The 12105-nt window shown below is 37.9% G+C and overlaps 1 protein-coding gene across 1 annotated transcript in view; it reads right to left on the bottom strand.

Annotated features, from left to right (window-relative positions):
* The window catches only part of Slc6a15 (solute carrier family 6 member 15), a 35772-nt gene extending 35368 nt beyond the window's left edge, over positions 1-404 (bottom strand). Inside the window, exon 1 of the mRNA XM_090357426.1 lies at positions 213-404. The gene's annotated coding sequence lies outside the window, so the exon portion shown is untranslated. The remainder of the gene's footprint in view (positions 1-212) is intronic.
* Between the last annotated feature and the right edge of the window lie 11701 nt (positions 405-12105).

Genomic DNA, 12105 nt, shown 5'->3' on the forward strand with positions numbered 1-12105 from the left:
TGTACTCCCTATCGAACCCCAGCTTGCCCCCCGGTGCTGGATGCAGAAGCTCAGAGGAAGGTGGCTAGCTGAGCTCCCTTTCCGTTCTCCCACCCCACCCCGGGACACATCGCTTGTCCTGGGAATCCATCACACCCATGCTGATTCCTAGGTGTCTACCGGCGAGCCCCACCCTACCGGGGCACAGGCTGGGGAGGGTGGCAAAGCCTTACCTTCCCTGTGCTCTCGCCCGATCCCTCTGCTTCCACGTCCCTGTGGCGGTGTGGGAGGGGGTGGTGTGGGGAGTGTCCAAGGGACAGCGACCGAGGCCTCAAGGGAGCGATCTGGAGGGTGGCAGCACGGACCCTAAGGGCTTGGATAAGAGGGGAGGTCGCGCGCGCGCGGCACCGCAGGCTCGGCGAGACTGGTGCGGCACCCGCGTCGTGTGCCAGGGAGGAGGCGGCGCGGCGCTCGGTGCGGGCGGTGTGCGCTTGCCAGGGCGAGTGTCTGGGAGAAGAGAGGGTGTGACGGAGGCGCCCACGTGCCCCGCCCGCCCGGGCAGGCTGCGGAGGAGAGAGGAGGAGGAGCGGGGAGGGTTGAGGCTGCGGGCGGTGTCGGGGCGCGCGGAGAGCACCTAAACACCGGCTTGACGCAGAGGCCACTGCGGCTGCCTACTGCGTCTTCCCCAGGCGCGCTGGGCTGAGTCCATGAAATACAGGAGGAGACCTTGGGGAAGCCGGATCCATCCAAGGCCCCAAACAAAACACATCCCCTTCCTCTACCACACTTCGTGGAACCCGATCCGTGGTTAAGATGGGTATCATTTGGCTGCCCTCTGTCTTTGTCTTGGAGAGGAAAACAAAAGGATGGGTCCTGTCCTCTGGTGCTTCAACTGGTCTGTAACTGAACCAGAGTAGGTGGGGGTAGGGGATTATCATAGCTCTGGCCCTTGGCCTTTCATATACCCTAACAAAGGAAAAGCCTCCTGGCCTTTGCTTGTTCACCAGGCAATGACCTACAAGTAAGTACTCAGGCATTCCTGCCAGGGGGGTAGAAGTGGAAGTGGTTCCAATCTTGTGTTGGTGCCCCAGATGCCATTCTTGCACAGGCTGTCACTACCAAGTGATGTCTGCTTGACAGCTTGTCATCAAGCCACATGGAGAAGTCTTAAGACCTACACAGAGCTTAGCCTGTTTTTTGGAAATAGTTGAACCATACCTTGAAACAGGGCCTTATGTCCTAAGGATTCACTCTGTGGTCTTGGAAGATGTTAACATGTGAAAGACCTGCCAAAGGAACCCAGAGCACCAGACCAAAGACAAGGTTGAGTTACGTAGCAAAGTACATTGTGTCTCACTTCTAGATGATTCAAATATTATCATTAGAAAAGACCTCTGCTGCAACACTTTCAGGCCTTCCAAGAATCTCTTAGAGTTAAATGGTTTGTAAGCAATTAAGGTTGAATTAAATAATAAGGTCATTGCACACAGGTTTGTGTAACGGTGAGAAATCTCCAGGAAAGAAATTACAAGACCTAAATTTCAGATCAGAACATTACTGAGAATCCCTTTAACGCAGCCAAGATAGGGTTTCTTTTCTCTTTTCTTTCTTTCTTTCCTTCCTTCCTTCCTTCTTCCCTTCTTTCCTTCCCCCACTGAGACTTCAAATTAAGTTTATGATTTCTATGGTATACCTACCATTTCTATGGATACCTACACAAAGGGAAAAATAAAAAGATCTACAACCAACTTTTCTTTTTCTTTTTTTTTTCCTTTCCTAGGGTTTAAACTCAGGGCCTGAGTATTGTCCTTGGACACATTTTGCTCAAGGCTAACGCAGCTCTCTGCCACTTCAGGCACAGCACTAGTTACAACTTTTTCTGTGTATGTGGCACTAAGGAATTGAACCCCAGTCTTCATGCATACAGGGCAGGCACTCTACCACTAGGCCACGCTCCCAGCCCTCCAACCTTTTCATAGAATACCTTATATAATTTGCTTTTATCTCACAGACTGGTGACCAGGCAAATATTTATGTTGACATACATAATGTGAGTACGATCAATAATAGCTAAGAAGAATTTAGCAAAATATGTAGCTATGGTCACCAAAATCAAAATTTGGTCCTTTTTGCATGAATGGTTTACAGAAATACTGTTTTTTTTGAGGTGTGATGCCTATCTCAAATACATGTACAGAGTTACTTATCTTAAAATAGTTGTAGTATTAATGACTGTACTTGATGCTAATAAAGAGTTGGAGAAAGCAACAATTATACTGAATTTCCCATTCAGTGTTTGGGACTTAATAATATTTAATCTTCTCAACTAATTCAGTAGTTTGTCCTAATTTAGAGATTAGAGAGACATTCAGGTAGTTTGTCCTAATTTAGAGATTAGAGAGACTTGGTATGTATAAACAGTTCAAAAGTCCCAATCAAATTTAGTGTTGGCATGAAGAGTTAAAGGCAGATCTATTGAACTAAGACTTCATGTTTTTAAATAATATCCTGTAAATTTGGAGGACTGTGGGGTGATATGGAGATAGAATTTTCTCTGGAGCCTCACTGTTTTTCCTTATCCTTGAGGATTTTGGAACCAGTCTGTTTTGATTAGCAAGCACAATAGCTCACATGGAGTGACTCCAAAGGTCCATATGAAAGCTTACTTTTTCATTTTGTGATACTGTTGGGAGACAGTGAGATCTTTAGGGAGGCCTGATCTACAAAGTTAATTCAGGAAATACACTTGATGGATATGCTAAGAATTTGAGCTCTGTGTGTGTATCTCTCTCTCTGTGTGTGTGTGTGTGTGTGTGTGTGTGTGTGTGTGTGTGTGTATGTGTGTGTTTGGCTCTGTCTGTCTGTCTCTGTCTCTGTCTCTGCCTCTGTCTCTGTCTCTGTCCCTCTCCCTCTCCCTCTCTCTCTCCCCCTCCCCCCTCCCCTCCCCTCCCCCCTTCCCCCCCCCCCCTCCTCCCCTGGTTGCAACCTGAAAGTGCTAAAATAAACTAGTTCTTCAGCCCTAAGTTTCTGTCTGGGACCCAACCACAGATCCAAAAGTCAGATGGTCAAGCAAACACAACTTAAAACCAGTGAAACTATTATCCAAAATGAACTTCACTTCCACTGTTGATATTTCTAAGTGTTTTGCAATAGTGATGGAGAAATAACACAGCAAGGAACAACTATATTCTTATATTCTGTTCTTCCTATATCATTTTCTTACTTTCTATTTTCTCTCATAGTTTTCTGTTGTTCATTCCTTCCTCCTTTCCATTTCCTTCTTTCCTTCCTCCCTCTCTTCCTTCCTTCCTAACTCACTTCCTTTCTCCTTTCCTTCCTTCCTAACTCACTTCTTTCCTTCCTTCCTTCCTTCCTTCCTTCCTTCCTCCCTCCCTCCCTCCCTCCCTCCCTCCCTCCCTCCCTCCCTCCCTCCCTCCCTTCCTTCCTTCCTTCCTTCCTTCCTTCCTTCCTTCCTTCCTTCCTTCCTTCCTTTCTTCTCTCCTTCCTTCCTTCTGCCCTTCCTTCCTTCCTCCATTCTTTCATCCATCCCTCCCTCCCTCCATCTCTCCCTTCTACCCTCCCTCCTTTTCTTCCTCACAGAGACTTATGTATAGCTCAAACAGGAGAGACAAAGATAAATTTTCTTTCCTCTCCCTGTCAAGCATTCAACCCTAGAAGCTCATCACTATGTCTGGCTCTTCCTGCACCCATGACAGATAAAAATCTATAAGTTATATGCATTTGAGTAACTAGGTTATCTAATGTCTCTATGAGTACATGTGTAAATTGAATTGTTGACAAATGTCAAAACCATCAAATCAGTTTCTTAAGTTAATTGACTAAGGCAGCAAAGCATCCAAGACAAGGTAAAAAAAATGCTAATGCTTCTTCACTTTGTAGACAAAGTCTAAATGACTTTGGCAAGTAAAAATACTAAGGCAATCTGTTACTATGTTGGTGTAGATATGTACACCCTTCTGCAGTGTACTGATCATGATAAGTCATTAAATTCTTAAGTTACTCCTTAGTTAGAAAGTTCTTTTATGTAAAAATCATATTTCTGAAACTATATATGGCATGTACATTCAGAGGCAGAAAAAATAAAAATGGTCTATTCCATCTTGTATCTAGTATGTATAAGTTGCATTTACTTTGCTTCTCTGAACAATTTCATTCTTTCATAATTTTCTTATTCAGTCTTTATATGCTATGATTTTTGCCTCAAATTGTTATTTGAATACAGAAATGATACTTGCTTAACTGAATAAATTTGAAACTATGAGTTTGCACATGGTAAAACTTAATAAAACTCATTAATCAAGTTCCAGGGACCAGAGTGGAGTTCAGTTTTCAACATAGTTTACCAGGAGTGTGTGCAACAAAAGAAATGAACCCTAGATAGAGGAAACGCTAGTTCTACTCCAAGACAAGCCTAAAGTTTTAATAAAAATGAAAATAAATTTATATGTATATATTTTCTGTTGTGGGTCCATCCTACTTGACCATGAGATAATATTTTTATCTGTACAAATGTATAGCTCCAACTTTCATATGTTTATAGGATTCTATGTATATACACAAATCAAATCTGATTTTTCATGTTTTCTTCACTATTGTTTCTTGTAATGATTATCCTAACATTTTTGTGATTCCCAAGTTGCACTCCTATCCGCCTCTCATATATATTTCATGAAATAGACTCTATTGATTAGTCACCCAGGAAAGTTTATGTAAGTATGAAGGAAGAATCACATAGAGGGGTTTTATTATTAATTCATTGTTTTTCTATTGATCTCTTTACTTTTTCCTCCATGTAAAGCATATAATTCAGCAATTAATTTCTTTTTAGTCCATTTTATGTACTTTCTAAAATGCTTAATAAATTTACTTTGTGCTATTTTATGCCACTAAACTAATTTTAGAACCAAAATTATTATAAAGCATACAATGTATAATAGTACAGTTAGATAGTATAAACCACACATTTGTAATAATATATAACTTGGACTTCTTGTTTTGATCAGTACAAATGTAAAATAGTTATCTAGTAGTCTCTTGTAAAGAACTATTTTTTAATGATTTGTTACCTTTCTTATGCAAGTCCTGGGGCTGAATTCATGCAAATCATAGATTTGAGTAAAATAAAAATGTGTTTGGATATTGTGGAAGATTCAATCACAAAGGCAATTTTTATCCTAGATGTTTGTTTGTTTACAAAAGTGGAGAACTGAGGACTGAAAGCATTAGAAACACTCATAGTATCTATATACAAGTATATAGATATATATAGACAAAGATATAGCTATATATCAATATATATGTTAAAAACCCTTTAAAATTACTTCATTCAATAGTTTGTATATTTGTAACCCCTAAATTTAATTAGTGTCTAATCAGCTATGGATTTGGGTCTACAGATCTTGGATTCAATTAGATTTCAACCTCAGATTGGATCTACAGGGGCAATATATTCACTCTGGAAAGATTTTCTTAGAGATAAGAATCTCTTTTTCTATCCAGCAGAAACTGGATGGACCTGGAGACCATCATGTGCAGGAAAATAAACCATCTCCACAAAGACAAATACTGTGGGAATCTAGCGTTATTTTAAAATAAAAGCAATGAAAGCAAAAGGTAGTATAACATAAATCCAGCTAAAGAAATAGACTTTATAAGACAGTCTACCTCTTTAAAATAATTATCTTAAGACTTTAAAAAAATCTTTAATTTTGTAGTTAAAAATTGATTAGGAAGATCACTCACATAAAACTGGTTTATTAACATAGCAGCTGCTGCAAATTTCATGAGAGAAAGTTTCAGCTTGGCAAGCAAAACCTCAGGCTGTCTTAGGAGTGAAAATATCTGCAGGCATAAAACATGTCTATGCAATAGAGAAATGCAAGCCCATGCTTCCTATGGCTCAGAATTGTTTCCCTGGGGATGACCTCAAGGAGAAGGAGGAATTGGAGGAGAATCTAACCTGACAAAGAGGACAGCTTTGCCACTAAAGTCACCTGCCCCATACCAAGATAATGTGTTGTATCTTGTTTTAACTGCTCTTCATAGCAAACTTTCCAATTTTATTTGATAGTGTTTACTTCTTTATTTCTATGAAAGTTGGGTTTTAATTAAAACACATTCACATGGTTCCTCTAGAACTATTTTTCTACCTCATAGTAATTACAAAATTATAATTTATTTCTGCATAAAACAGACTTCTTAAATTGTTTTTCTCCTTCTTAGCATACTGGGGTTTATACTCACAGCCATGCATTAGCTTGTCAGCTACTCTATCACTTGATCCATTTCCTCAACATATCTTTTTTTCTTGATTGAAAGGTTTACAGGAAAGGTCCTCCAAAAGGTGCTTCTGAAATATTTTATATGTTTGTTTAATAAAATTAAGATCTATACTGTGCAATGTATAAAAGGTGATTTTAGTAGAAAAAATATAAAATTATACAATGCACTCAGATTTTCAAAGAACATTTGCTTCTGCTACACTTCTAACTATAATTCTGTGTTACATGAAGCCTAAAAATACATAACTAATTATTTTGTTCAGTAGTGCAAATATCTATAATTTATCATTTATTGTTTTCTGTAAATTACAAATTCTAAACTCTTTTTTTGCCAGTCCTGGGGCTTGAACTCAGGGCCAGAGCACTGTCTCTGATCTTCTTTTGCTCAAGGCTACCACTTTACCACCTGAGCCACAGTGCCATTTGCCGCTGAGGCATAGAACTCAGGGCTTCATGCATGGTAGTCAAGCACTGTACCACTAAGCCACATTTCCAGCCCCATAGTATAAACTCTTGTTTCAATCACATTGGCATATAAATATCAATTGAAATATCAAATTGAAGGTCTATGTAGGCTGAAGTCTATGTAGGCAAAATCCACATGTTTCCAATAGCTTCAATGGGTTGTTATATTTTCATTATGGGATTTAAACCAAAATGAGAAAGTAAAATTAGTTTAACATCATAAAATTTACTTTTTGCTTTACCAATTAAATTCAAAATTTATGTACAGTATACTTTTTACCTCAGGGAAAAACATCATCTTCCATATCAATATTAAAATACTTATTAGAAGGTAAACAAAGAGAACATACATGCAATTAATTTCATTGCCTATAGTATTTGATTTTCTGATAGTGGAGCTCAGGTTTAAAAGTTATTACACATTTCTGTCAGTTTTATGAAGCAATTAACATCAATCAGAAAACAAAGGCAACAATATTTATTGTACCTGTTTTTATGTCTTTAGTTTAAGAACTGAATCCAAATATACCAGATTAGTTGTTCTCAAGAGTATCTGAGTAGCAGAGGTATACATCTCCTTATGAAGAATCCAGTGATTTACTTTTTCATCCTTTTTTTTCCCTTTTTTGGTTTTCCCTTTTCTTTCTTGATGTATGTTTATGTAAAAAATAAAAGCTCTCAACTTTTTTGCCCATCCTGCTACAATAGTTCATGTAAGGATTAAGTGAATTAACCTGGGTGATAATATGATTTTATTAAAATGATCATGAATATTAATCTCTAAAGCATATCTATGAATGTTGCATAAACTATTTTTAATATCAGAAACCTCATTTAAACAGTATAATTATACAAAACTGAACCATTTCGGGAGCTTTATCAACTACTTAATTGTAGAAATGTTAATGTAAGTACTTACTGAGTGCTTGGTACAGTTAAAGCAAAGTGATACATGACATATGATTTATCTTGAGAGCAGCATCTTTCGGGGGCAGAGAACTAGTGATGGGGCTTGAACTCAGGACCTGTACGCTATCGTTGACTTTCTACTATCACTCTCCTATTTGAGCCACACCACCACTTCTGGTTTCTGAGGGGTTAATTGGAGATAGGAATCTCATGGGGACTTAATGCTCCCAGCCTGTCTTTGAACCTCAATCCTCAGATCTCAGCCTCCTGAGTAGCTAGGATTACAGGCGTGAGCCACTGGTATCTGGCAAATGCAACATTTTTAGTTAATGTGTTAGCAGTCTACAGCCAAGTAACAGTGCCATCTCTAATTAAATTAGTATAAGAACAAATTAAGCAACTCAAATCTGAATTAACATATGTATGACCGTTAAAAATGAATCCAGAAATTCACACTTCTCATAACCACTCCTTCCACCACCATATATGAGCCATGTTTTTTCTGACCCTCATAATTCCAGTTTTCTCCTAAGGTATTCATCTGAATTTTCCCTAGTCATTCAACACTTCCTTTGTAATATCAGACAAGATAACATCTTGAATGTGGAAGATGTCTCCTTCCTGTCTCTTTCATGTTTTAAGAGCTGAAATGGCTTCGCTTCCCATGCAGCATAAAGTCAGATTTCATCAATGACCTGAAGGTTATTGAACCAAACACAAAACTTTGTTCTTGCTTTTGACTACTCCGAGCATGCGCCACACTTAATAGGGAAAATTGTCATGGCTTTTCAATCATTCTTGTTCTTTTTGTGTTTGTGGGGAGGGGGAGGGGGCAAGTTCCTGGGGCTTGAACTTGGCCTGGACAAGGTCCCTGAAGCTACTTCCCTATCCCTGGGACTGGGGATTGTCCCTAAGCTCTTCAGCTCAAGGCTACTACCCTTGAGCCAAGCCCCACAGCCCATTTCCTGGAGGTCAATTGGATAAAAGAGTCTCAGGTCCTTTTGTGCCTGGGCTGGCTTTGATCCTCAGATCTCAGGATTACAGGCATGAGCCACTTTACCCGGCTCTACTTAAATCGTTCTTGTTCTGAACACAAATGTTTTCTTATCCTTCAACTCTGCTCAACTGTAAACCCTACTCTATAATTTTATTTTGTTATTTTAATTGTTGTTCTGAGGATTCAACTGAGAGCGTCACTTATATTTGGCAAGTGTTCTACCACTGTTATATTTCTATTTTGAATGGTATGCATATTATCCTATTATTAATTTCCATCCCCTTTTAGGCTCTGTCATTCTCAATTATCCTAATTTTCCCATAGTACTTGTTATATTCTTATGAATCAATATTTATACTTATGTCATTATTTTGTTCATTATATACTTATATCCTTTAATCTCATGAGTCTCAGAGCATCTATATTACTCACAGATGACATCTTAAATTTGTAGAGCAAGATGGGATTCAGAAGACACAAAAATACATGAGATAAATGAAATCAAGGAATTTATGAACAGATGGGGAATATTAAAAATTTCCCCTAAAATGTCATTTTCTATTAAAAAGAAAGCCTACTTACATTGTGTCTGGATTTTTATTTTCATTTCCTTAAGAGTTTTCATGGCACAATCCAAAACAATACCAGCAATAATTAGGAGGATTAAGAACTATCACTAGAAAACATACCTATAGGGGTTCTCTTCTCTTCTTAATTGATTAAATATGGAAGTTCAAAGTTAATAGTTAATCATTATTGTTACTCATTAGGAAATATCTCAGATCCAACAAGCAGATCAAAGCCTGGGCAACGGGCCACATTCAGAAAGGAATGCCTTATGTAGGTTTGTGGAAAGAACAGACTGGAAAGCTCTCCCCTTTGATGGGAACAGAACTCAGCCCACCTGTTTTGTTCCCATTCTCTCTTTGTTTGTTGCTGGCTCTTTTTTTTCTGTGTCCTCCCAGGACACACAGCATAGATACATACTTAGAATACTAAAAAGAGTTAACTGGAATTTATCACCATGTTAGCTATGATTATCTCTTTCTCTTCTATTAAAATAAAAACAAAAATGGGTGTTAGGGCATCAGAATGATAGTAAGGTAAGTGGTTTTATATCTAATTGGTCTTCATCAATATTTAAATTAGTAAATGCTTGTTGTTTTTTATTTACCAGTTATAAATATAAAGTGGTAGTATAGACTAGAAGACAATACAGCAAAGGTAACTGACACCAAAGAGAGACTTGATAGATGGTAAATCTCTAAGCAAGCCTTTCAGAAAACACAAGTACTGTGCATTGAGTCATTCATTTGTTCTACAGCCATTGAATCTTGTGTCACACAACTATAATATAGCACTTTCTGTGTGTAAAAATGCAAGTCATGGTATTTACCTTTCCTAAATAAATCATAGAAAAGTAGGGGACAGGATAATACAAGCATAATTTGAGTTCCAAATGTGAAATTTCATGTGTAGCCAAATGGAACCAACAATTCTTCAGAAGAAATAAGATGACATTTTTCCATGTTGCCCATATTCAATCAAATTTAGTTTCAACATGTTCATATATTGGATATTCTATTAATTTTTTTCAAAGTATGTCACTGTCAGACTGTCAAAGATTGTGTGATCTCTTCTTTTATCTTAACATTCTTTAAGAATATTCCCATATGCACTAAATCACCTACATTAGTGTATACATGGAGTCATATATATCTGATTAAGTCTCTCTGGGTTGAAAGGCCTCCAGAGCCTTCTGAATTAGTCCATTCTCAGCTGGTATAACAAATAAATCACTTGAGATTGGGTACTTTATAAAGAAGACATTTATTTAGCCGGTGGTCTTGATGATTATGTTTCCTAATTGTTTGGCCTTTATTAAGAGTCTCCTGATCTATTTCACAGAAAAATAGGAAAGGAAAAAGGTTCACCTAGAGAACATCATTTGATAAACTGAGCAGCCAGTCTTGCAGAAATCCAGTCATGCTATTGAAAAATGATCCTTTCTGGCAAGAAGTGAACTCACTCCCTTCATGAAATCAGCATAGGTCATTTCTAGTTTTAGTGCCTCTACTAACCTAGCTACCTTTCTTTAGGTTTCACTAAAAAGTTTCCACCTTTTGAAGTTTACATTTTAGCTTGCTGAAACCAACTCTCCTTTTTTTTCTAATACTCTGGGCATGTTTGAATCACAAATGTAGAAATAAGTACAACTTTCCCAAAACTAACCAGGTCTCAATTTTTATTTACTTATTTTGTGAATGTGTTCATACTGTTTTCCAGGCCCCAAATACTTTCCCTCAAGTACTTTCTGCTTAGCCTTTAAAATTCCTCTCATCCCAAAGTCCTGTGAGGTCTTTCCTGGGATCACAGAATCACCAGGTCCTAATTGGTACCACTAGCATTACACTTCAATGAGTTTATTGTGAATAGATCATATCACATTTCAAATGTTTGCTGATTTTCATTTGATTCTGTCTAGCTGGAATACTCTGAAAATAACAAGTAAATGTTTAGTATATTTCCATTATCTTCCATGATATTGTTAAACAGTAGATGATAATTACAATGTTTTAATTTTGGTATTTCCGGGCTTTCTTGGGTTTTCTTTATTTTTTTATTACCAATGATAGCATCTTTAAGTATCTTAATTCACTGTTTACCTCTTAATATCCCCTTAGTTCTCTTAAATAAATTCACAATGTTATGAAAGGCTAACAGAAAAATTACATAAACTTATCATTACCTTTTTTTTTATAATGGTTCTAGAGGAACTGAATTTAGGTACTGAGCACTGTTCCTGAACTTTTTGTACATAAGGCCGGTACTACTGTCTCTGAACATCTTTTGCTTAAGGCTAGTGGCTCTGGCATTTGAGTCATAGCTCTACTTCTCAATTTTTGGTGATTAATTAAAGGTAAGAGCCTCATGGACTTCCCTGCCCAGGCTGGTTTGGAGTCATAAATCCTCAAATCTTACTTTCTGAGTAAGGAGGATTATAGGTATGAGCCACCAGCACACAGATCAGATCACTACGTTCTTAAACAATGTACTTGGAAAGATAAAATCTCAGTTTTGCCACCATGCCTTTTAAGATACAACTTGCTGGGGTTGGTAGTTTGGCCTAGTGGTAGAATGCTTGCCTAGCATGCACAAAACCCTCCACTGAATTCTTTGGTAACACATGCACAGAAAAAGCCAGAAATGGTGCTGTTAGCTCCAGTAGTAGAGCTCTAACCTTGAGAAACCACGGATAGAGCTCAGGCCCTGAATTCCAGACCCAGGATTGGCAAAAATAATACAACTTGCTTATTATAAACTATATCATAAACAGCTGACTTTTGTTCATTTCATATTCACTTGGAACTGTGTTTTTCAAATGATTCATATTACCTAACTTTCATTCACAACACTAAACTATGTTTCTGGTGAAGGATTGCTCATCTAACA

Source organism: Megascapheus bottae, chromosome 2, assembly GCF_031878675.1.
Source record: "Megascapheus bottae isolate mThoBot1 chromosome 2, mThoBot2.hap1, whole genome shotgun sequence".
Classification (NCBI taxonomy): Eukaryota; Metazoa; Chordata; class Mammalia; order Rodentia; family Geomyidae; genus Megascapheus; species Megascapheus bottae.